The sequence below is a fragment of the Corvus brachyrhynchos genome, unplaced genomic scaffold (genome assembly GCF_000691975.1).
Source record: "Corvus brachyrhynchos isolate BGI_N302 unplaced genomic scaffold, ASM69197v1 scaffold258, whole genome shotgun sequence".
Lineage (NCBI taxonomy): Eukaryota > Metazoa > Chordata > Aves > Passeriformes > Corvidae > Corvus > Corvus brachyrhynchos.
Window position 1 is genome coordinate 2667785 of NW_008240122.1, and position 22077 is coordinate 2689861.

The following is a 22077-nucleotide window of genomic DNA, read 5'->3' on the forward strand; positions in this document are numbered from 1 at the left end:
TTTCCCCATCTGTGACATCACATCACAAAGCAGCTTATCTCTGCAAAATGCCTGGAGGTCTGAAGAGGAAAAAAGAAAACACAGACAACACCCTTACCTCCTCCTCCCAGTGCTTGGGCAGGCTTGTAGCCCTCAGCCTGGCTTTTGCTATTATGCCCAGTTTGAGCCCAAGGAAATTCCAATGCACTCCTCTTCCCAAGGCTCACATTTATTTAAACAGGTGGGGACCAGGATCTCTGTACTTCCCAAAGTGCTGCTGCAGCTGAACCAGCAGCTAGAGGTATCAATTAAGAATGTGCAAGGGGACAAGAGAAACACAGCAGCCCTTTCTGGAGTTTAAGTGCTGGCAAAGTCAAAAACATCGCTCAGATATTCTACAACTTTCTTAACCCAGAAAACCATTAGCTGGCATTGTTGCATAAACACAACAACAATCTTTTCTTTAAGGCTGTCCCACCGTTCTATTATCTGTCATTAATTTTCCATATGTTCCCCTCACCACTGCTCTTAGGCTGGGTTCAGTTTACAGGGTTGGATCAGATTTCTTTACAAGCCAGGACATTTGCTGGCTTGCTTACTAGCTCCAGGCCAGTTATGTTTGAGTGAGGCCCAAGCAAAACAAGTGAGATTTGGTGATGTTCCAGTGGGTAGGCACCAAACCTACATGATCCAAGGTTGTAGTTTTTTAAAAGTTTTAAATTTTTAAAGTAGAAGCTTTTCCATTATTTCAGGGGTTTTTTATTATCTTTTTTTTTTTTTTTAGGGATTTTTAACAGCTTCTGGCTGATACTAGCTCCAATGTTGCAGCATCCCTCTTCTTATAATAAAGCAGAACTTTATGTTCTGTTTTCTTCACACTAACCATAAGGCAAAAGTTTCTCAGTTATCTATATTTTCAATCACAGATGGGCAAATGCCTCAGTATACTTGGAAAAGAGTAGCTGATGAGAAGAAGATGAATAAACCATTTTGTTTCTAGTCTTTCTACAGGATAAAGAAGTCTAGTGTTTGCAACTCTTTCTTTCAAAAGCAGTCAGAGTTCATGTGAAACCCTCTAATTCAAAGCTGAATTCTAGAAACACTCCTTACACTCTCACAAGTCAATAAAAATAATTAAAAGTGAAGTATACTTCCATCCAAGCCTTAAAAATAAATTAAAGTGTACCCACATAATCACTGATCCTCTAACTATATCCTGGATTATTTCATTCCTTTTTTCTCCCTTCTTCTAGATTTATTATTCTCAGCACATCTGAAATGTATTTTAAATGCTTTGGGACAAGGACTATTGTAAACTGCCAAGAATACTTGGGGGCCCTGTGGAAATGCTGAAGTAGAATTCCAAAAGTAATTTGACACTGAAGGACCTCCAGAACTTCAAAAATCCCCCTTTTTATATTCCCCACTGCATAGGCACAGAAACTTACGGTAGCAGAACCAGAGCACAGTCCAAATGTGAGGCAAAATGAAAATGCCAGTATTATATACTGTGTTTCAGGCTGAGTCAAACAGAGCAGTGTGCTAGTAAGCAGCAGTTTTAAAGTATCTTGAATGCAAACAGGTTCTTTCAGAAGTACGTCTTGTCTGTCCTTAGCTCGTGCAAAGACGTTCCCCATGGTTTTGCTCCATAAATTCCAGCACAGTGTTATAGATGCTGTAACAGATGTTATATGAATGCTGTATGTAAATGTCACAATGTCCATATTGTTATTTTTAGCAGCACTTATCAAGGTAAGCAAGCACAGACCCTGCAAAGCTAAGCATTTACATAAATACAGATAAATATTTTGTTCTGGACACAAGCAATGTTTAAGCCCTACAGCACTGAAAACCACAGCTCCTGACTTCCAGGAGTGTGCTTGCATGCTGGGATCCAGAGGTTTGCATCCCAAACAGAAGACTGAGCAGGAGCCACTCAAGTGAGCCATTAGGAAATGCAGAAGGTATTAGCATTAGCTTAAGCCTCTTTGGAATTTGGTCACCTATCTCAATGCAGGGATTACCAGCCTCCTCCTCTGCTATCCAGACCTCCTCCACCAGAGCAGTAAAGAAGTAGGTGCTGTTGCTGCCAGACTTGCTTTAAGCAAACACGTTACAACCAGAGTACTCCCTCAGGAGTACTCACTTCTGCAGGAGAGCTCACTTCCCTCCAGGCATCTGAATCTGTATTATCCCCACCTGTGCTGAAAACTATCATGCTAGAGATCATCCTGCTCTAGAAAGTTCCTCCTTCTCTTTTGGCGTGCTTAGGAAATGAACCTAACCTAAACTGAACATGGTATCAAACCTTTTTTGTTTTCCTTCTTCACATTTAATATTCTTAGAGGAACACTTTATTAACTACCTGAGGTTATTTACAAAATAACAGCAAATACTTCTTTAAATACTAATATCCTAAATGGCATATGTTTCCCCACAAAACAAATTAGAGTTTGATGAAGGAAAGGTTAAATAAATAATCCAACATAGAGATGAGAGTGTAACTACCACAGTCAGCCCTCTCAGGGACTGGAAGTGTTCTGCACAGCCCAGTAGCTTGTGCCACCACACCGTGGAGACATCCCTTTTTCTTATGTTTGCTTTATGATTTTTACATGTAAAAATGTATATGCACATGCTACGTGGAGAAGAAGGGAAGGAGACTGGAAGAAAACAGCCTCAGTGATGAAATGAAACAGATCATATAGGAAAAGGCAGGTTTGCAAGTCATTGGCAGAAGTGCAGGTTTTTGGTTATTGCCATGTGTCTCGGTTTTGGAGACAAAACTTCAGGAGGAAACACTCTGGAGTGTCCCCCCGAAGGGAGAAGGGCCTCCCCTTTTCCTCCACCAATAAGACAAGTGGGCCACAGCAAGTGAAAATGGAAAAAAAAACCAAACTGTTTATTAACACACAAACCAAAAAGGGTAGAATAGGGAAAAAATAAATAAATAAAAAATCAAAACCTCAAAATACAACAAATTCCCAGAGAGGGAACAGACACTCGGGCTTGGACCAGCTGGGGCCACCCCGTGGGTCCACCAGGGCCACCCCGCAGGCTCCCCGGACCGGTGAGGAGGGGAGGCAGTGAAGCAAGGGGGAGGGAAAGGAAAAGGAACAAGAAAAAACCAACAGAACCTTTTTCCCGCTAGCTGGAACACAAAAGACACCCAAAGAGCAGCACAGGGACTCCCTCCCAAGCCCTGCAGAGCCCTCCAGAGCCCTGGACCGTTGGGCTGAGCTGTTAAACTGCCCCGCACTCGGGTCCCGTGGCCCTGCCCCCAGGTCCACCTTAAAGAAACGGTGTCCTTGGGCATTGAGAGGATGGTTACGGAATAAAGAGGCTTCATAACATCACCCCAGGACACCACGTGATTGGTCGGACAGGGAGAATAAAGAGGGAAGAGAAGAGTCCACATACTGATCTCACTGAAATTCCTGCAGAGGTCAGAACTACTGTGGAACCACCAAAAAACACCATCAACCACTAAATGTGGAGCGGAACAAGCAAAGAGAAAATTAGAGGGGATAACTGGGAAAGAACAGTCACAGAAGCCAAGAAAGGGCAAGAATTCAAGGAGCTGGTGGGGTGAACAGAGAGAGCAAGTGATAGGTAAAGAAAGATGAGGTTGCAGAATAGACCTGTGACTGGATCAGGAAAATCCCAGTGGGGGATTAACTACACACTAGGGGTTTCTGTGCTTAGATACAAAAAGCTTTACAAGCCAGATTTTTGGCAAAACTTCATGAGTCCCACACTGGAATAATTAAAATAAAAGCTGTTCACTGAAGTTATTTTTGGTGGGCATGTTTGGATCAGAGAGTGGAGTTGTTGAGCACAGTATAATACATGCCAAAAGCCCTATTATGTGCCTGCCACTGAACCCTGCCATACTTGGAAATGTGTTCAAAAACTGTGGTAGAGTGTCCTTACTGCCTTCACACTTGAAGGACAAACCAGTGTTACACATTGCAGTTGGAGGTCGCGGCACGGGTCCCGGGACATTTCTGCTGCAGATGGGGGCCCTCTCAGGGTTGAGCAGGAAGACATTTGCTCTGCAGCAGACCTTGGAGAGGGCAAGATACTAGTCTAAATGGGCCATTCCTACTCAAAATTCATATTATATATATGTACTCTAGGTTGACAGAGACATAGAAGTCAACAAGAGGTTATAGCATATGCTGTTATACCATGTGGTGACCCTCCTAGGTGATGAAATGGGGTGCTCATGCCAAATATCCCCTCACAGCTGAAACAGGCTGGCAAACCAGATGGTAAAGCATTAAGAGCCATTAGAAAAATGTCACTCCACTCAGGTATAACATTTTTGTTTTCTTGCAGTGGAGTTCCTCAAAGGACCCTGCAGAGAAACTGGGTTCTTTTCCGAGTGTTCCTTCACCATAGGCTTTTTTCCTTGAAAAACCACATAGTACAAAAGTTCCTGTAACTGGAGGCCAACAGAATAAAAAACAATTCCTGAGAAAAGAGCCGTGAACCAGAAATTTCAGAGAAGTTGACAGAAGGTACCTTTGGATTAAGGATGTACCTGGCCCAGAACCTATCCTTGTTTGTATGGAAAAGTTGTAGACTTTTAAGCAAATTCAAACCTCTTTAAACCCAAACACCAGATATAGTGGTTGAAGCAACCCTGAAAAACTGCAACACATAACTGCCACTATCGATCTACCAGGGATCACAGCCTCCTGAGAACAGAAAACAGAGCACATACCCAATTTCCTAGTGGAACCATACCCACAGTACAGCACTGCTGCTCCCCTGCAGCTGACCCATGCCAGCAACTTTTTCCTCAAGAATGTCTCCTTCCTTCAGCACCCAGCTCCTGATTACTTACAACAGAGCAAACTGCCTTCATCTCTGTGAAGGATTGTTTTTCCTCAGCACTGGACAATGCAGGTTGACGCTACTTGCTTTATGCAAGTACATAAGTACATACTCCAGACAATAATTTTTCAAATCAGGCTTTTGCTGAAAGAGAAAAACAAATAATCTGAGAAAGTTCTTAAAAAAGAAAGAGAAAAGATACATATATTTATCTGTTCAGATGGGGGGGGCATGGTAGTGGCTGTAATTTGCCAAATTCTTATTTAAGCATATAGTGTCTCCTAGCATTTAACTCAGTCATGAATGCGTTAACTAGCATGTGTGAGGGCTGAGTTCTTGTGAACTGTCATCTGAAAGCTAAACACTGGGTTAGGCAAGTCCAAATGGTGGCTTCATCCTCAAAATGACAGCAGAAAGAAAAATATTTGCACTTTTCCCCCTCTAAAGAGAGGATTGGAAAGGAGCAGTTCTCTCAAGACACTCCTTTATTCTCTTGACAGCAAGAGCTGTGCTGCTGAGACTGCCTCCAGTCACGTTACTAATACACCAGCTTCTCCTGTCTGGAGCCCACGCTGCAAATATTGTTTTTCCCAGAAATCACAATGTTCATTGACCTTATTTTGTGAACACCAGACTCCCTCTGCTCCATACCCCAGCAGAATCTCAGGTTACTGTTGTTCAATAGGTCCTCAGAAGCTATACAGCAAAGTTGTCAAGGCTGGAATTTGTCTAGAGTTTGCAAACCAGAGCCAAAGTTTTCCTCCAGCTGCACCATATAGCTCTGATACACCCTCCGTTGTCATGGATGTTATTTTGTAGATCAGAAAAAACAATCATCTCAATAACCTCTACTGATCTTTTTTTCTGTCCAGCAACTGAATCTGAGACTTCTGGGGCCAATTACGTCTTCCTAAAAATGCAGTCTGGATTCAGACAAACAGTTTTCTCTGACACTGTTTCTCACTATTTTTAAAAAGTTGAAAAACATCGATACCAATAAATTCATTGCTCTCTTTTGAACCTTACCTTGAAGTACTCATTTTCTGCAATACCCACTTGAAATCTTAACTGCTGGCTTAGGCTGTGCTGATCCACAGTTCTCTCTTGGTACTCTTGCCTCTCGTCTGTGTTCATCCCCTGACTCCTTTTCCATGTTCAGACTGTGAGCTCTATAGCACAGAGATTGCTTTTATCTTTTTTCCCAGTTCGGACAGGAACTAGCACCATCAACCTAAGCTCTAAGCTGATATAAAGGATCAACAGGGAAGACAGGTTTTCTTTGTTTATGAATGGCTGGTCTCTTCATGGCATGTTGAAGTTCATTGTGCACAGATAGGAAGAATATTATTTGTACAACAGGCATTAGACATTGATCTGAATTTGAATCTCAAGTGTTCAAAATTAGAAATTACTGTGAATTGTTTGACCTCTTGCTAAAATTTGGGACACCTTAAGAACAATGTTCTTTAAATGCTTTTGACACAGGGTAAGTCATAAATACCACTGCCAAAAAAAAACATTTTCAATTTCTCTCTTTTCAGCTTCTCCTGTCTGGAAAGAAGTATTGATTTTGCAAGATTCAGGGGCATCAGAGTCTGGGCCAGATTCTGTTCTTGTCAGGTCTGTAAACCCACAGCAAGTCTACTGATGAAAGCTGAGCTCCAGGGGGAGAAAATAGTATTTACCAATTTTGTCGGCCCATGCTTTGCTATATTCTCACCTCTTGCCACAACCTCTGTACAACACAGCCCCAGAACACCTGGCAGTGTCTGCTGTCCCGAGCACTGAGAACAGGAGGTGCTTCCATCAGCTCAGGAGCTCTCTGGAGCCGAGTGGGAGCACCCACGCTGGGCAGGGCTCCCTCACACTTCCGAGGGGCTGTCAGCAGCGACCGCACAGCAGCTCCAACATGGGGCCTGTCTGATTTGGCAAAGTTGCCAGAGACAGATTCCCTGTTGCCTTACTTATTTTCATGGTGCAGGAATATGAGTTACTGTGGTAAAACTTTCCACTGAGTGCAAGATTCCCAAGCTGGGTCTTAATAGGTTCTCATTTCTTGCTAGCAGGGCCTGGGTGCAGTTTACACAGACTGTCTGATGGGCTCCCACTTTGAAACCAGCCAGCCAGTTCGCACAAGTCTCTCATTCTAAAATATGTGTAATTTATTTGAGCTGATAGAGAGGATAAGAATCAACTGTCTGTTTCCCAGTTAATATAAAACATACAATGAGAGCAGAACTCTGCCAGCATATCTTGTTTACCCAAAAATGTTTGGCATTAAATGTGAAATCGGAAATGAACTCATTATCTGATTATTTTCATTTTGAAGAATTAACTGCTTTGGGGGAAAGGCTTGTCTTAAACAGTCCCCTTGTATGGATGACTAATTGCAAATACAATGTTCTGAAAAACACGGCAAATACTTGTGACTCCCAGGGCAGGACGTAGCACTATCAATTTGGCCAAGAACTTTAGGAGTATCCTCTCACGTGGCTTATTTCAAAACAGAAGGAAATACATTTAAGCTAGCAGCATCGTGCCCAAGCAGGTGAGAAGAGTTTCAAAAGAGGCCATGGTCTGGAATTCTTTTCCAGGAAATACAGATAAGAAGTGTTTAACAATTACTTGTGGATTTGCCCCTTCCCTGCCAAAAATCAAATTATGTAGCAGTATGGATAGTTATAACTTTCGAGGGGTAAAATTATGCTGAAAACAAGTTCTCTCAGTAGTACAAATGAACACACCTCAGTAAAAGTTGAGAAAATGGAATTAAATACCCATTCAGTGCTAATAATATTTTGGGAAAACTTCCCATTCTAGGACAAAACCCAGGTCACCATGGATTAAGAGAGAACTGAGTTCAAGTGAGCGCATTGGGCTACATCCCCTTGTTTGTCTCCTGCTGTTTCTTTGATTCATTCTCATTTGTTTGATCTCAGCATTCAGTGCTTTCTGGTTAGCCCTCTCTCTGTAGCTGGTTCAACAGCTGCTGCTCCTTCTAGGGTCACTGAGTGCCTCCTCTGTACCCAAAATCTGTACTTTCTTTTCTTACTGAGGACTGGAGTGAATTTTAGAAGGGGTACTGCGGAGCCTTCCACTGTGTGTCAGCACAGTGCAAGTTAAACAAGCATGTGTTCTCCATTGAACATTTGGCTCTTCCTTTCTTACTCCAACTGAAATACTCCCATCGTCACATGAATGCCCTGTGAACCTATCTGCAATAACACCATGTGAACATCTTAAACTTCCCATTCTTCATTGCTACGTCTGATTTTTATTGTTGTTTTTCTTTTTGCTAGCCCAACAATCCAGAGGCAAAAGTGGAGGAAAGCAGCAAAAGTCCCAAGATGATTCTGGGCTGCCCAACAAGACAAGGCATTGCTTCACAGACTTCATGCAGCCCATGGACTGTGTGTAGTGCTGGCAGGGACAGCCCTGGTGCCTTCCCTTCAGCTCAGCCAGCACAGAAAGTAGGTATCCAACAATTAGTCAGTGGAATCACTACACACTTGGTCCCTATCACTCCGTTCAGATCTTTACAGAGCAGATCCAGTCAGGAATGAGATGTTACCCTGTCTGGGTCACCAAAAGGTTACAGCTCCCATTTGTGATTCTTTCTTAGTCTATATTCTTCGTTAGTTACAGTGGAAAGAGAGAAAACAACTCCCCAGAGCACACCTTTAAACTTCTTAAGGAATTTTAAAGGACAGATCCCATTAACTGCAATACTCTGTGTTCACATGACACAGGAAAATGCATAAATATAGGTAGAATTCCATAGGAGAAATAATGTACCATTGCAGATGTGGACTATAAAAACAACATTATGGAAAAGAAATTAACCCTGTAAACATTACATTCCCACCAGCAAAGATGCACATTCACAGCCTAATGCCGATATGACAATTTTCATGTACTCTTGTTTCTTTTTCACATAGCAGTGCACACACCAATGCCTGCTTCCTTCTCTCCAGCTTGTCTAAGGCAGCAAAGGGTCACCAATACAGTTATCTTTCAGTTCCTGGAGGCTCCCTGCTCTGGGAAAATGCCACACTTCCTGAGCAACTCTGTCTTGCCTGAGAAGCTGAAGAAATATTCCTTAGCTGAACTGTTAAACTTTCATTTCCTATGTGATGTTGCAGCAGCATGAGCAGCACTTTAAAGTCTATTTTGGTGTTTGCCCTTTTTTTCTTCAAATCTTTGAGAGATCCTACTTTGGATCAAAAGCTAGAAATGAGCATGAACTTGATGATTTATTTGGTTAAAGCAAATGTAAGCTTTTTAAAGCAAAGAATTTGAGATTTTCTTTCCATTAAACTATAGAAGGTAATTAACAGGGAAGTGTAAACAGTTAGCAAATGTGAACACAACAGAAAAGGCTGTTTGACTCTCTTTTATTCCAAATGAAATGGAAAAGAGGAGGAGTAATAACTATCTTAAAGGAATTTGTCACATGTGTTTTTGCACTTATCTTTCACATCTTGTTATTTCACAGCCTATTAGATGCTGAAAGAGAAGCTGCCTTCTTCAACTTCCTGCAGTAATTCAGACCAAACCATGTCACCCATGTTTTTATGTCCTTGAATACTGAGGTTTTCACTGATTTGGGTGTTTGGGAGTTTTTTAATTGTTATTAGTAATGACTTTAAAACAATTTCTAAAAAGTTCGAAGTCACATCTGCTCCCCACATTACCAAAAAACATACAGTGGTACTGGTTTCCTTCACTCCTGATGTTACTGTTACTGACACCTTTCATCACCTGTAATAGTCTGAGGACATATTAAAGAAATGCAATCAGAATAAAATGACAATCACCTCATCTCCATCACTGCTGCAGGTTAAAAAAAGCAGCCTGTTGATGAATATTCATGCACAGAGAAGGGCAAATGTACCCTAAAATTTTCATGGACACTTGGCTACCTGGACTCTTTTCCCAGAGTTTTTGAATTTTAAATTATTTCTCTCAAATTCATTTGCTTCAATCCAATTTTGTATTGAGACTGCTACATTGAGGTGGTCCTGTCACCTGCTCCCTTCACCCGTGGAGAACATGCAGCTGAAGACCCAGTGTGGCTTTGGTCAGAGTTGATCAGAGGCCCTTGGTAACTTCAATCCTCAGCAAACCACTTGATTTATTTCTAACACACCATACTGTGTCACGTAGGCACATGTAGTGTGAGACCATTTCCTTCCCCTGCCTAACCCTGGAGCTGAATGGGTGGGGATGTAAATAGCAGGTGGGAGGAGGCTGTGGTCTCCCTGAGGAGTATCTGCTTGATTGGTCCTGCAGCAGCTGCCATAAAAGACACTCGGCAGATACACAGCCAGCCGTGGGGAACTGGGGACTCACTCGCTGATGTTTTTAGCTATAATGAAAAAACTTAGTTTGGAATGTTGAATGACCAAACTGGTCTGTCTACAGTAAGTGTATATTTTCATCTGTAAGTTTTATACATCTCTGCAGTGGCTTTGGCTTGTCCTAAGTGGTAATTCCAACAATATATTCTGTTTCATACTAGCTGGAGTCATTGAGAAAAGTTACCTTCCTGTGCTACTTCATTGTTTAAAGTTCTGAATCACAATGTCCCTCTGTGAATGCAGTTTCCCTCTTACCAAAAAGCTGGGTCATCAGAAATATAGACACCTATTTAACAAAACAAAACAAAAAAATTAAAGGCAGTAGGAATCCGACTTTTAGCATGGAAGAGCTTTGACTTTGGTGCTTAGGGCTGCATCCCAACCTCATTTTCGCAGTGTTCTCCCTTTTTTTACAGGTCACGAGAGTCATGCTGCACACACATCTCCAGGTGCATGCCTGGTCAGTAACAACTGGAACTGTTGGCATCACAGCCTGAAAAACAGAGCAGATCTAGCAGGTCAATAAGTTGCACATCTACTACTGTTCCTGTTTGTCATGAAGAGGAGGGATAGGAGTTGTCAGTCCTCTCTGTTAAAGGCTGATCTATTTGATGCCCCACTGTGCTGTTTTTCATATAGCTTTATTCTCAAATATTTGATTTTGCTTTCCTGATAAAAATATGGTCAAGAGTATTGTCTGTTAGCACCTGGGTTAGTCAGTGGACAGATTCTAAATATACTAGAGTGGTTTTGTTTGTCAAATTTTTGGGCTAGGGAGAATTGTATGAATCAGCTTTTCCATCAATATAATTTGCCATATCTTCTGGAACCACTCAGTGAGTGTAGGTACATGGATTGATTTCCTCACTGCTGCTATTGTTTTTCAATTGAATTCTCTGATTCTGTACTTGTAACTGAATGCTGCATGCCTAGAGAACAGGGAGAAGACACTGAACCAAAGATCAGGCACGCATGCCATCTCTCACAAGATTTTTCAGGTTTTTTCTGCTGATTTTTTTCCCTTTCAAGATGCATTCTCAAGTGTGCCATGGATTTTTTTTGCACATAGGGTATTCTCTGGTCTTAGTTAACCAGCTCCTTAGGGAGCCAGTTTTATTCAAAATTCAAAGCAGACTCTACTAAGACAGCGAAATATATTGTCTCAGAGAAGTAGCAAATAAATAGATCCCATTTGTCTTCAGGTTAATTTGGAAGATGAGGATATGTAGCAGAAAACATATCAAGTCCTATTGAAAGCTCTTGGGAAAGTTATGTTATATTAACCCAACTCCATCTGCAGCTCTGGAACTTGAGAGCAGCAGCAGAAATGGCCAAGTAGCTTCCAGCTGAGTAAGCACACATTTTATATAGCAGCTTGTTTTAATAAAACATTGTTCTCTCTTATATTGAGGGTCCTAGGGCTGTAAGCACCACAAAATCAAAAAAAGCCTGTGGAAAGTTTAAGACTCAAGAAGAATAATCACATTTATTACTGTTAGAATTTACCAACAATGCTAGCAGAGGCACTTAAAATGGAAATCTGCCTGTCTCATGCTGAAGCATCACAAATGAAGCAAAATACCAAGCAACTTTTCAGTCTGACTAGGACATCTGCTCATTCTACCTCCTAGCCCATCTCTGAGGACAGCATTAAATTGTGGATGTGTTGAATTTTAATCTGCTGCTGAGGTGCAAGGTTAAGGACATATGGAAAAGATGTGATTTAAGTATTATTAAGAGAAAAGACACTACACATAATTTTTTTTGTATTTCCACAAGAAACAGAAATGAAAAGCTTAAAAAAAACTTTAAAAATCTTCTGGAAATATCCATATGCAAGGAAGATTGAAACCATATGAGATGTGGTCGTTGCCATAAGTCAAGGACACTTCTGAACACATGTAATGGCTATTCTCATTAGCCTTGATGAGATGAAGTGCATCAGAGAAGTTCACTAGAGCAAGTCCTATCACAGTGGCATTTGTGCTGCACAGGTGATATCTGTCATAAACAGTTCAGTTTTGTGAAAGGTTTGTTTTATGAACCTTTAGTATTTGACCAAATGACAGGTCCCAGCCCAGGTGGCTGTGGTGACTCAGACACATTTACAACATTGGCCTAGTCTCTACATCACATGTTCATTTTTCCATTCTCCTTGACCTTGTGCTACAGGACATAAGAGGTTGATACCCTCGCCTCCTTCTAGTCCCATCCAGTCTGAATTTAGAGCTGCCATAGAACAATCTGGTTGGTTTCTTGTTTCCAAGACACACCATCTTCTCTTTCTATCTGTACTTTTTGAAATAGCAGAAGGTTTTCCCCGTGCTTTGCTCGGATTTTTGTACGTTGCTAATTCTTAGCATTTTTAAGCCTATCTGCCACTTTTTTTTCCCCCAAGTGAACTCCTGAAATGACAGCATGAGTATTTTGCAGAGAAGCCACACAGAGCTGCACAACGCTCATTGCAGGAGGCCCTCCCACCCAAGCGCCGTCTTTGACAGAGTGCTGCTGTCCGCGCTGTATTGTAATGACTGTTCTCTCATTGCTGCCTCAAAGCACTCAGCTTCCCAGGTCAGGCAGGAAAATGAATAACCAGCAGCTCTTCTGCAGGGTAGATGCAATGCTAGACTTGCATGGGTAGTACCTTGTAGCCCCCCTAGCCCAATCTGGGGCCTCCCATCAGATTTTATGAACAGAAGAGGGTTGGGTCTGGCTGATAATTTGGGAAAGAGGTGAGAGGGGAAGCCCGCAGCACAGCAGGAACTGATGTTAGTGAAACAATAGCTGGAACTCTGACTCATTGCTGAAGCAATGTCCAAACATGAGCATCAGAGGACATGCTGTACTGCAGAAAGAGCCAGCTTCTGCATAAGCTGCACACCAGGAGACCTAAAAAATTCTTAAATTTGAAAAAGTTAAAAATCCCTCTACACATTTTTCAAGAGTGAGACCAATATTCCCCAGGCAGTTTTAGATTTGGTGAATACGTTTTGCCAGACTCCAGCAATTTTAACTGGATTTTAGCCTGTTCTTTGCTTTTTTGTTTTCCACAGTGGTAGAATACTGCACCATAAGTTGTATTAACTAGCAAGTCTCTGTATCCACTTATCATATAGCAAATGAGTGCTTTAAAAGTATTTCCGGACTTAAGCCATATGATCATGCAGAAAGTTTGAAAATCTGCTAAGATGAATTCAAGAGCTCTTGGATTTGTTGAAATGCCATAAAGGAATGCTCTGTTTGGGGAAGGCAAACAGTCTGATTATGTGCATGGTATGATCACAAAGCCAGGGGGAAAACAGAAAAAACTGAGCTCACCTGGTTGCCTAAGGCCAATCTTTTCGTTCCTTAATCCAGCTCTTGCTCTCACTATCTGAATGAAATCATATTTGGAGAAAGTTTGTCCTTTAGGTCAGAGGTGCAATCACAAGACTGCCTCTTCTCTCTTGCCACAGGTTTTGCATTTCAGGAGTTGAGGAAATAATTCCTGCATAAGGTAAACAGGACTCAGTTCAGCTGAATAGAATAGATTTACCCAAGATTTCAAGCGACCACTAAGAAATGCAAAGCAGTTTAGGCAAAAAGCTCAGTTTCAGAGTAAGATATTCACTGCAGATTCTTGAGAATGAAAACACCAGCTGAGTCAAACTATTTCAAAGCCAGAATATTTTATATACGATCAGCTTAATAAATGGAAAAATGTGTAAATCTGCTCCTTCTAGAGCATTATAAAATGGCATTACAGAGGAGATTGATTTGCAGAGCTCCCAGGAGTATGCTCTCTTTTCCTGATGCACACGTCTAAGCACCATTAACACAGTTACCAGGGGGACAATATACATGTCAGTATAAAGTACATGATCAGAACCTTCTGAATTACAACTCCCTAATTAGTGTCCCTGTGTCAATTATCCCATTCAGGATGTCAAATATTTCATGAGGATTAAATTTCAAAATACACAGTCTCTCTGATACATAAAATCCCAAAAGGCTGCTCAAACATATATCAATGTTATTGTATCACATATAGCAGGTGAAAGATTAAACAGCCTGCTACATAGATCTACAATTTTAAAGCTACCGTGCTTTTGATACCATTTAATTTGGCTCTGCAGTTGCATCCATGTACTTTTACTTGTGGGGATACACACTGTGCCAAACAGGAGAAGAAAAGGATTCAGGTTTTCAGTCAACATTTTCTTTTCCAAAATAGTGCCAGCATTGTAATTCAATACCCAAATTGAACCTCTCTGACCCCTGAATCCAAAAAGAAAGGTTAGGGGAGAGAAGGAGAGGAAGAAGAAAGGGGCTCTACAATGCAAACGTCTGAGAAATCTTCGCTTCATCACATTCTCTTCACTGCCAGGAATGTGTGCAGCTGGGATGTGAGCATATCCAGTTAGAAGCATTTAGGCTTTCAGATTAAATCAAACTTCCTCTGAGAAATGTGGTAACACATTAATATTCAAGTTATAAAACAAACTTGGCCTCCATCTATTAGAGGAAGGAGATCTCCAGGTGAGCAAAATTACACTGAGCTGATTCTACAGGGCAGAGGAACACACCTAAATTAAAATATCTCTGTAGTCCCCAAACTGAAGTGTTTCCAGAATGAAGATGAACTGCTGAATTAGGACCTAAAACATTTTACAGCAAGGATAGTTCTAATGCCTCAAAAATTGAAATTTTTTAAAGTTTAATGTTTGGTTTAACTTCTTAATCTTTCCCTGTCACTTTCCCACAGATGTCTCAATCAAAAAGCAGTTACATAAAAACGCTCTAATGAGCAAATTTATTGACTGAAACCAGAACAAAGAATCCTAATTGAGTATTCAAGCAAATGCACAGAAAGCAACTTTTGAGGTTATAATTGTAAATATTGTGTCAGAAACTCAGCCCTCACAATGACACTCATCTATTTGAGGTAGAAGCAAGTACCAGCAAGCCTAATCTGCTCATTGTCATTAGAGCACACAATAGACTACTCTTAGACAAGCAACAACCCAGTTCCAGAAATAACTAAGGAAATCATTTAAAATTTCAAAGGAAAGAGAACAATTTTTGGCTACAAAGAGGCAAAATATAGCAAATAAGTTGTCTATTACAAAGAAATATCCAGTCAAGGGTTTCTTGTACTTCATTTGTGCTGTAATAGTATATTGAGATATGCTAAGTGATTAGAAAGAGCCAAATGTTGTGAAAATACGATGCTCTAAACTGTAGTATCTTTTAAGATCTCAGGCCAGACTTAGAAGAGGAGAAATTAAAAAACAAAAATCTAAATTAAACCAAAATGCCTAGAAGAGCTTTACGCATCCACGAGCTACATTTTACCAAGCAATTTCAAGGATATTTCAAAGTCCTGAAGTTAAGCTCCTGCCCTCAATGCTCTCTGTAAGCAGAAAGCCCCTTTACCCCACCCCTGTGGGAGCTGTGAACCACTGAAGACAAGGACTCTTATTAGACACATGCAGATCAAGAAGTGCAGTGTGGCTCCTCCCTGTGCTCTCGTCTCAAAACCAACCCTGAACACAATTCCAAGGCAAATAATACCAACAACCATTGACAACAAAGTATTTTCCCGTTAAAATGGATCCCTTTTCCAAATTACATTTTTCTTCCATTTTCTATTTCATACCAACTCTATTAATAAAGGCAGACATCATTTTCATCCTGTATTATGCTTTGCAGTGGTGCCTAAATTCAACAGTTCATCAGTGTATACTAGGCTTTAATAAGCCGGGGTCAACCTAATTTCCTCCTCCTAGTGCTCTCTCCCCCACAATTTCTTCACATGTTTCAGCTTTACTTTGAAGTGACTTCCTTGCCTGGCATGCTAAAATCCAGAAACAGAGTGCCTATCATTATGACTGCAGTTCATGCCCTGACTAGTCACAGCAGAAGGAGAATTAGACTATAATCTCCTAAACAATGTAGAATCTGTAAATCAAAACCAACCAGCTCTTTTTGGCATGTAGATCAATGAACCCGTGCAGGGGTATGAAAATCCAAGCAACTCTTCTAAGGTAAAGTCAGCCTCAGTGTATGAATTTGTTCAGCTTGGATTTTTTTCTCTCCTCTGCCCTTTATGCCCTCAAAAAAAGTGTTCAGAAAACAGTTTTTATTGCATCCTGAAAAACAGCAGCTTCAGCTGGATCAGAGGACAAAACACGCACACACAAGTTTAGAATACAGGCAGTACAGAGATTCAAAACAACCTACCTTCAGTGCTACCCCACCTAGTCTTGATGGTAAGGATGTTTGCATTTCTTTGCTCTAAATATAAAAACAAACAACAGTGGCTGTTCTAATCAAAGGAGTATTAACATGTTGCCAAAAAAATTTACTGTGCATTAAACATTTATACAAAGTCTAGAGTTATTTCACTGAAGAAACACAAACTACCATAGCCATGTAAAAAATATTTGGAGAGAGTCAGAGGAATGGACTTGAGCCTGATAGAGTAACATACAGTTTTTTGGCCTGGAATAATTATTTACACAACACAGTGCATGATGTGTTTCTACTTGCAGAAGTGAAGCCCTGTCATGCTGACTGATAAGTCATGCACAGAACTTAACTGGGATAGCCCAAGTCCCACTGACACTTTACAATGTAAGTTACTTAAAACCTCACAGGTGTACAGGGAGCTCACTTCCAGCAGCACAAGGGAGCTTAAATATAATCCTCCAAATAAGTGTCCATAAAAATCAATTTTTTTCCTTATCTGTCCTAATGAAAGGTGTCGAATCAAAGGCTTATGGGAGAGTTTTAAAGTAAAAATTTTTCTCTCTAGTCCTCTTTGGTTTCTCAGCTTTGATGTCTGCCAGGTTCCTCATATTTTCTGGGCTTTTTCCCTAATGGCTGAAATGCTCCGGGAAGGGAGAAGGTGACAGAGGCCTATCTGCTGACCACATACCCCCAATATGTGCTTCCTAAATCTTCCTCTTAGTGACATTTCCAAAATGGAAATTTAACAACTACCATAAACAAAAAAAATCTGTAATCCTAACTCCTCTTTCCACTCAATTTTTCATGCCAATGTGGACCAGTGTGGAAAGAGAGGGCCTCCAGAGTATCAGCTTTAGTAAATGGGGACACACAGGATAGCATGAAACAGTTGGAAGGCCAGGTTTAAACATGTAACCTGAAACACTGGAAACTAGAACTCACAGCGGGTCTTAGCAACAAAATCAACAATATAGGCAGCGCATGACATGTGATCACCAAAGCAGAAGCAAGGTTGCTTAAATATAGCCTCTGTAGGTATTAGAATATTTCTGAGAAGTACACATCAAGTGCGAGACAGATGCTACTAATAAGTAGAGCTTTAGACATTTATTTTTGTATTTAAATATCCCGCTATATTTATCTGAAAGACTTAACCATACCATTCTTGACAGAAAGGTATGCAAGTTACTTACTGCTGTCTAGACAAAAAGATTTAAAACTGGAAAAGATAAAACCTTTGTAAAGGAACATGGAAAAGTGCTTTAAGAATCCATGGGAAGGGCAGTATCTCTGCACTTGAGTCCCCAGAGCTCTGGTTTTAAGAGCTTTCTCTGTTGGGGAATTCAGTATATTCACTATTTCATAAACAGTTTCCTAATGCTTGTTCTTGAACCTAAATTGTTTGGGTTTAGGGGCAGAGGTTAGTAAGTTATGAAAACTCTAGAAAGCTGGGAAAATCAATCAGTCTTACAGGCAGGAGTGTTGTCTGATGATCATCTGACACTTTTGAAGTTGTGGCCACGGTGTGGTGAACCACTTCAAACTAGGATATAAAGATATGAATCATCTACAGTGAGTAAGCTGTCCCACTTCCAAATTTCCTGAAAAAAAAAAAAAAATCCAGACTACCTGGACACTCAGCCTAAGTGTTTGGACAGCTTTAAATGATCCTGTGATCTCAGTGAAGAAAATGTTCTTGAAATGAGTTACATGTTTCACCTCTATTTATAGCATAACCATAAACCAGACCTGCTAAACAGAGGTTTCCCAATCTCTGCTACAGATATTTGGTACCATGTGGTACATAAAGCTGGAAGGAAGTAGCACACAAAAGAGTTACCACAGACTTCAAGGAGCAGAAAGGTATGAAGAATTTCACAAGCTTCCCTAAATATTCAGAAACCAATATTTTTTTTGGATAGTGCAAATATTTCTCCACCACTACACCCTTTAAGCATTTAATCACCAACCTAAACAAACAACAGACTGAGAGCAGTGTTCAAGTAATACTTCAGAACATCAAGTCCCCATCAAGAGAGAGAGCTCTGGATAGATACAGGAAAGAAAATGATACAGTTCATTCCTTGATCACCCCATTTGCATTGCACAAAAGGAATAACCTTTTGCCCAGGTGAAAGAGAAAGCCCAGGTGACAAGAAGGCAGCGTGCTGGCTTTATACAGCTCACGTCTCCCATTCTGCAGGGAGCAGTGCTGAAGTTCAGGTCATGGACATGGCACACAGCAGTGCACAGAACACAGTGCTCCCTGTGGGTCTCTTCCAGCCACGAGCTAAAGAGCTGCAGGCCAAACAGCAGGAGCATATATAAAGGTGGCATGGTTCAGTCATCTTTCTTTTCCAAAAACTTTCCATGGGCAATTGAGTAGGAACTAACTTTACTGAATACTCCCCCTTATTCCCTGAGTAGATTAAATCACTTCAGAAGCTACAATTTATTTTATTGTACTCATACTAACTCAAAATAATTATCTTAAAATACTTCCTGGTATAAGTCAATATAAGTTTAACAAAATTCACACAGCATGAATGCTAACCAATAACTTCACCAAACAGATTCCTTGTACAGCAGTAAGTACTGCTCCCATTGACTAGGAATTTTCCTGTGATACACTAAATCTCTTCATGGAACTAGGTGCAATTTGAGATAAGCAAAGGTGCAAAACTTATTCCTGTCTTGATACAAAATTATAGTATCTGAGATGGAAAGGACTTTAAAAGGTCATTATATTTGTCCTCAAGGCAGAATCAATCTTTGTGTCACTTGTTACACATGTATGTTCTCAATGACTGTGACTTCATCACCTCTCCAGGCTTGGCTATGTTTCTGTTTACAAAGGTTTCCTAAAAACTATTCTGACTCTCCCCTGGTGTAATTTAGTTTGTTCTTTCTTATTATGTCTGCCGTGAACAAAAAGGACATATTACTCCTTTCCCCTTTACAACAGTGTGGTTCTTTTACATCTGAATTATTTCCCTGACCCTTCCATCTTCCTTTTTGAGTGCTTAATAACTTCAATTTTTCAAGTTCTCCTTGGCTAAAGTGCTCCAAAGTGAGTCCTTACCAGTATAAATTCCTAGATTACTTCTGCACGCTGCATTCTGGTTTTCATATACATACTAGCTGGTCACTTAGCTTTTTAATAATTCATCAACTCATGTTTAATTTGATTCACATTCCCAGATCTTTTCCAGAGAACTGCTGTCTATTGTGTTACCCCATCCTGTATCTGTGCGAATTATTTCTGCCTAACACTTTGCATTTGTCCCTATTGAACTTAATCCTATTTTTTTCAGATGATGTCTCCAATTTGTCAAAATCTTTTGGGATTCTAATTCTGCTTTCCACATGTTCAGAACCACCCCCATCTCCTGTCATATGCAAATTTACTGCATAGAATATTATTCCTTTATTCAGATAATTCATGAGAATATTTAACAATATTTAATTGAGAGCAAATCCCTATAGAAACTCCTCATTATATTTCAATTAAACAATATAATCAGGTCATTATTATCTAGTTTCTCTTTTAATTCAGCTTTGTGTTTGCTCGCAAGGCTTCATATCCTTAGCTTTCCAATGAGAGAATCATTCAAAAGAGTCCCAAAACTTAAGTAACATATGAGCTGGGGTCTTAGTCTTTCCTGTGGACCTGTGGACCTGTTACCTCATCAGAGCAGGAAGTTAGTTTGTCATAATTTAACAAACTGTTAGATATTGCCCCTGTCCATGCTGTGTTGTATTTGCTTAAGAATGTTTAGAACACTTTGAATTTTTTCAGAGGGATTTTGGTGTTTTTCTCACTGACTATGAGCTGACAATCAAATATTGACATGGAATATCATGCAAATTAATTGTATGCAAAAATCAAAAGGACTTTTGAATTCCTTGTGAGCAAAACATATTCTTCAAATATTCACTATTATGGGGGCCGCATCTGTGAGTGGTCTTGAGTAGGCATAGAACTATGCATCTCATATAAATGATGTATCTCATTGATCAGCATAGTAGAAACATCCCCATGTGCTGATTTATGTCTCAATGCCTCAATGTGGAATAAAGGCCCCTACAAAGTATATGGATACCATGTGGTAGTGAATCAGTTATGCTCATTCGGATCACACTCAAAGCACTTATGTCATATTGTTGACTCTTCAGCCACCTGCTCTTGACAAGGAGGTCTGGCACACAGTCTTTGGATCATACTTGATTTGCTCCAGTCATGCCCTGTTCTGATTATAAAATAAATTGTCATCATTTTCATATTAATATCTTTTGAATAGCCAGCCCTATCCGTACATATGCATAAATGAGATGGAAAAGGGGCAGAAGACACATGGTTTCTTTGGAGGAATAAGTCTTGTGCATCGGTCAGATGATATAGCCTATCTAAATACACATCTGTCAAATTAAAATTGAGTTAAAAATGAAGTGGCACAACATCCCTGATCAGATTTACTAGTAAAATAGATGATCTACTTTTTATCTGATGACAAGTCATGTGGAAGACCTGGAGGCATTCAGATGTAAGAATCTGATAGAATCACCCTTGAAAATAAAGAGGTTGAATTATTAGATTTTATGAAAAAAAATTACGAATGCGCAATGTACATAAACAACTCTTGCTTCAACTCTACACATTAAAATAAAATCCTCACTAATCCTAACAATGGTTACTGTAGTCATTCTATGTCTAGGTGTGGGGGGTTTCTGCATTAATAGAAGGGGGAAAATACCCATAAAAATTAATTGTTTTAAAGAGCCACATGAGAATATAAATCAATTTGTAGATCAGTATTTACAGGATCTATTGTATTTGCTCAAGAATATTACTGAAGTTTTCTGTTCACAGATGATTTTGTGCAAAACGTTACTGGAAAAGCATCTTCACATTTGAAATTATGCTTAAAAACAATTGGGAAATAGAATTTTAAAAGTTTTTTAGGGAAAGATTTTCTTTTGAGTAATATAATTTAAAATTGAGTTATTCCAGACTTATATTAAACAGCTCAAGTAAAAAAAAAAATTGGCTTTCATACACAGTGCATGAGGCCCTTTCTGGCCATTCACTTCTGGTGACACTTTATGAAAACTCTGCAAGGAATTAGATAATTATGGGGTTCTCTGCTTGCAAATTTATCCAGAGTTTCAGTTGCTAGATTTCTCTCACCCAATAATCTCATTCATTCAGGATTAAAAATACCTTTTTTAAAAGTATAACATATTCATAATGAATTTGCAGTAACATGGGGAAAAAAAAAAAAAGAAAAAAAAAGACAAAAGAGTAATTGTACTTGAGACTGGAATTGACACCAGCATATTCATCTGCAGGACTTTCGTTGAACATGTATGAATTTCAAAATTCAGTAAATATGGACAGGGAGACAGAAACATCTCAAACCACAAATCAAAACTACTGAGGTCTTTAAGAAATATTCATGTTACACATGGCCAACAGGACTGTCAGTTGCTCTATTCAAGACCAGGATGAGTTGTCCTGTCAGGAGCAGAGACAGCACAAAAGAAAAAGAATCTCAGTACAATTACCAGTCCTGAGGATTAGAGAAAATAATTACCAGTCATGGGGATTAGAGACAAATACCTTTCTATGTAGCTATGATTAATCAATATTAATACAGCTAATATT

General features: G+C 39.9%; 1 long non-coding RNA gene across 7 annotated transcripts in view; it reads right to left on the reverse strand.

Annotated features, from left to right (window-relative positions):
• Nucleotides 1-22077, reverse strand: part of LOC108449236 — a 63585-nt gene that overhangs the window by 15866 nt on the left and 25642 nt on the right. For 3 of the 7 annotated variants that reach the window (XR_001865387.1, XR_001865383.1, XR_001865382.1), the window contains exons 4-7: nt 16404-16457; nt 13500-13668; nt 10565-10674; nt 4832-10467 (exon numbers count right to left, since the gene is read on the reverse strand). This is a non-coding gene — a long non-coding RNA (uncharacterized LOC108449236). The remainder of the gene's footprint in view (nt 1-4831; nt 10468-10564; nt 10675-13499; nt 13669-16403; nt 16458-22077) is intronic. The other 4 variants (XR_001865384.1, XR_001865386.1, XR_001865385.1 and 1 more) reach the window with 4 other exon arrangements.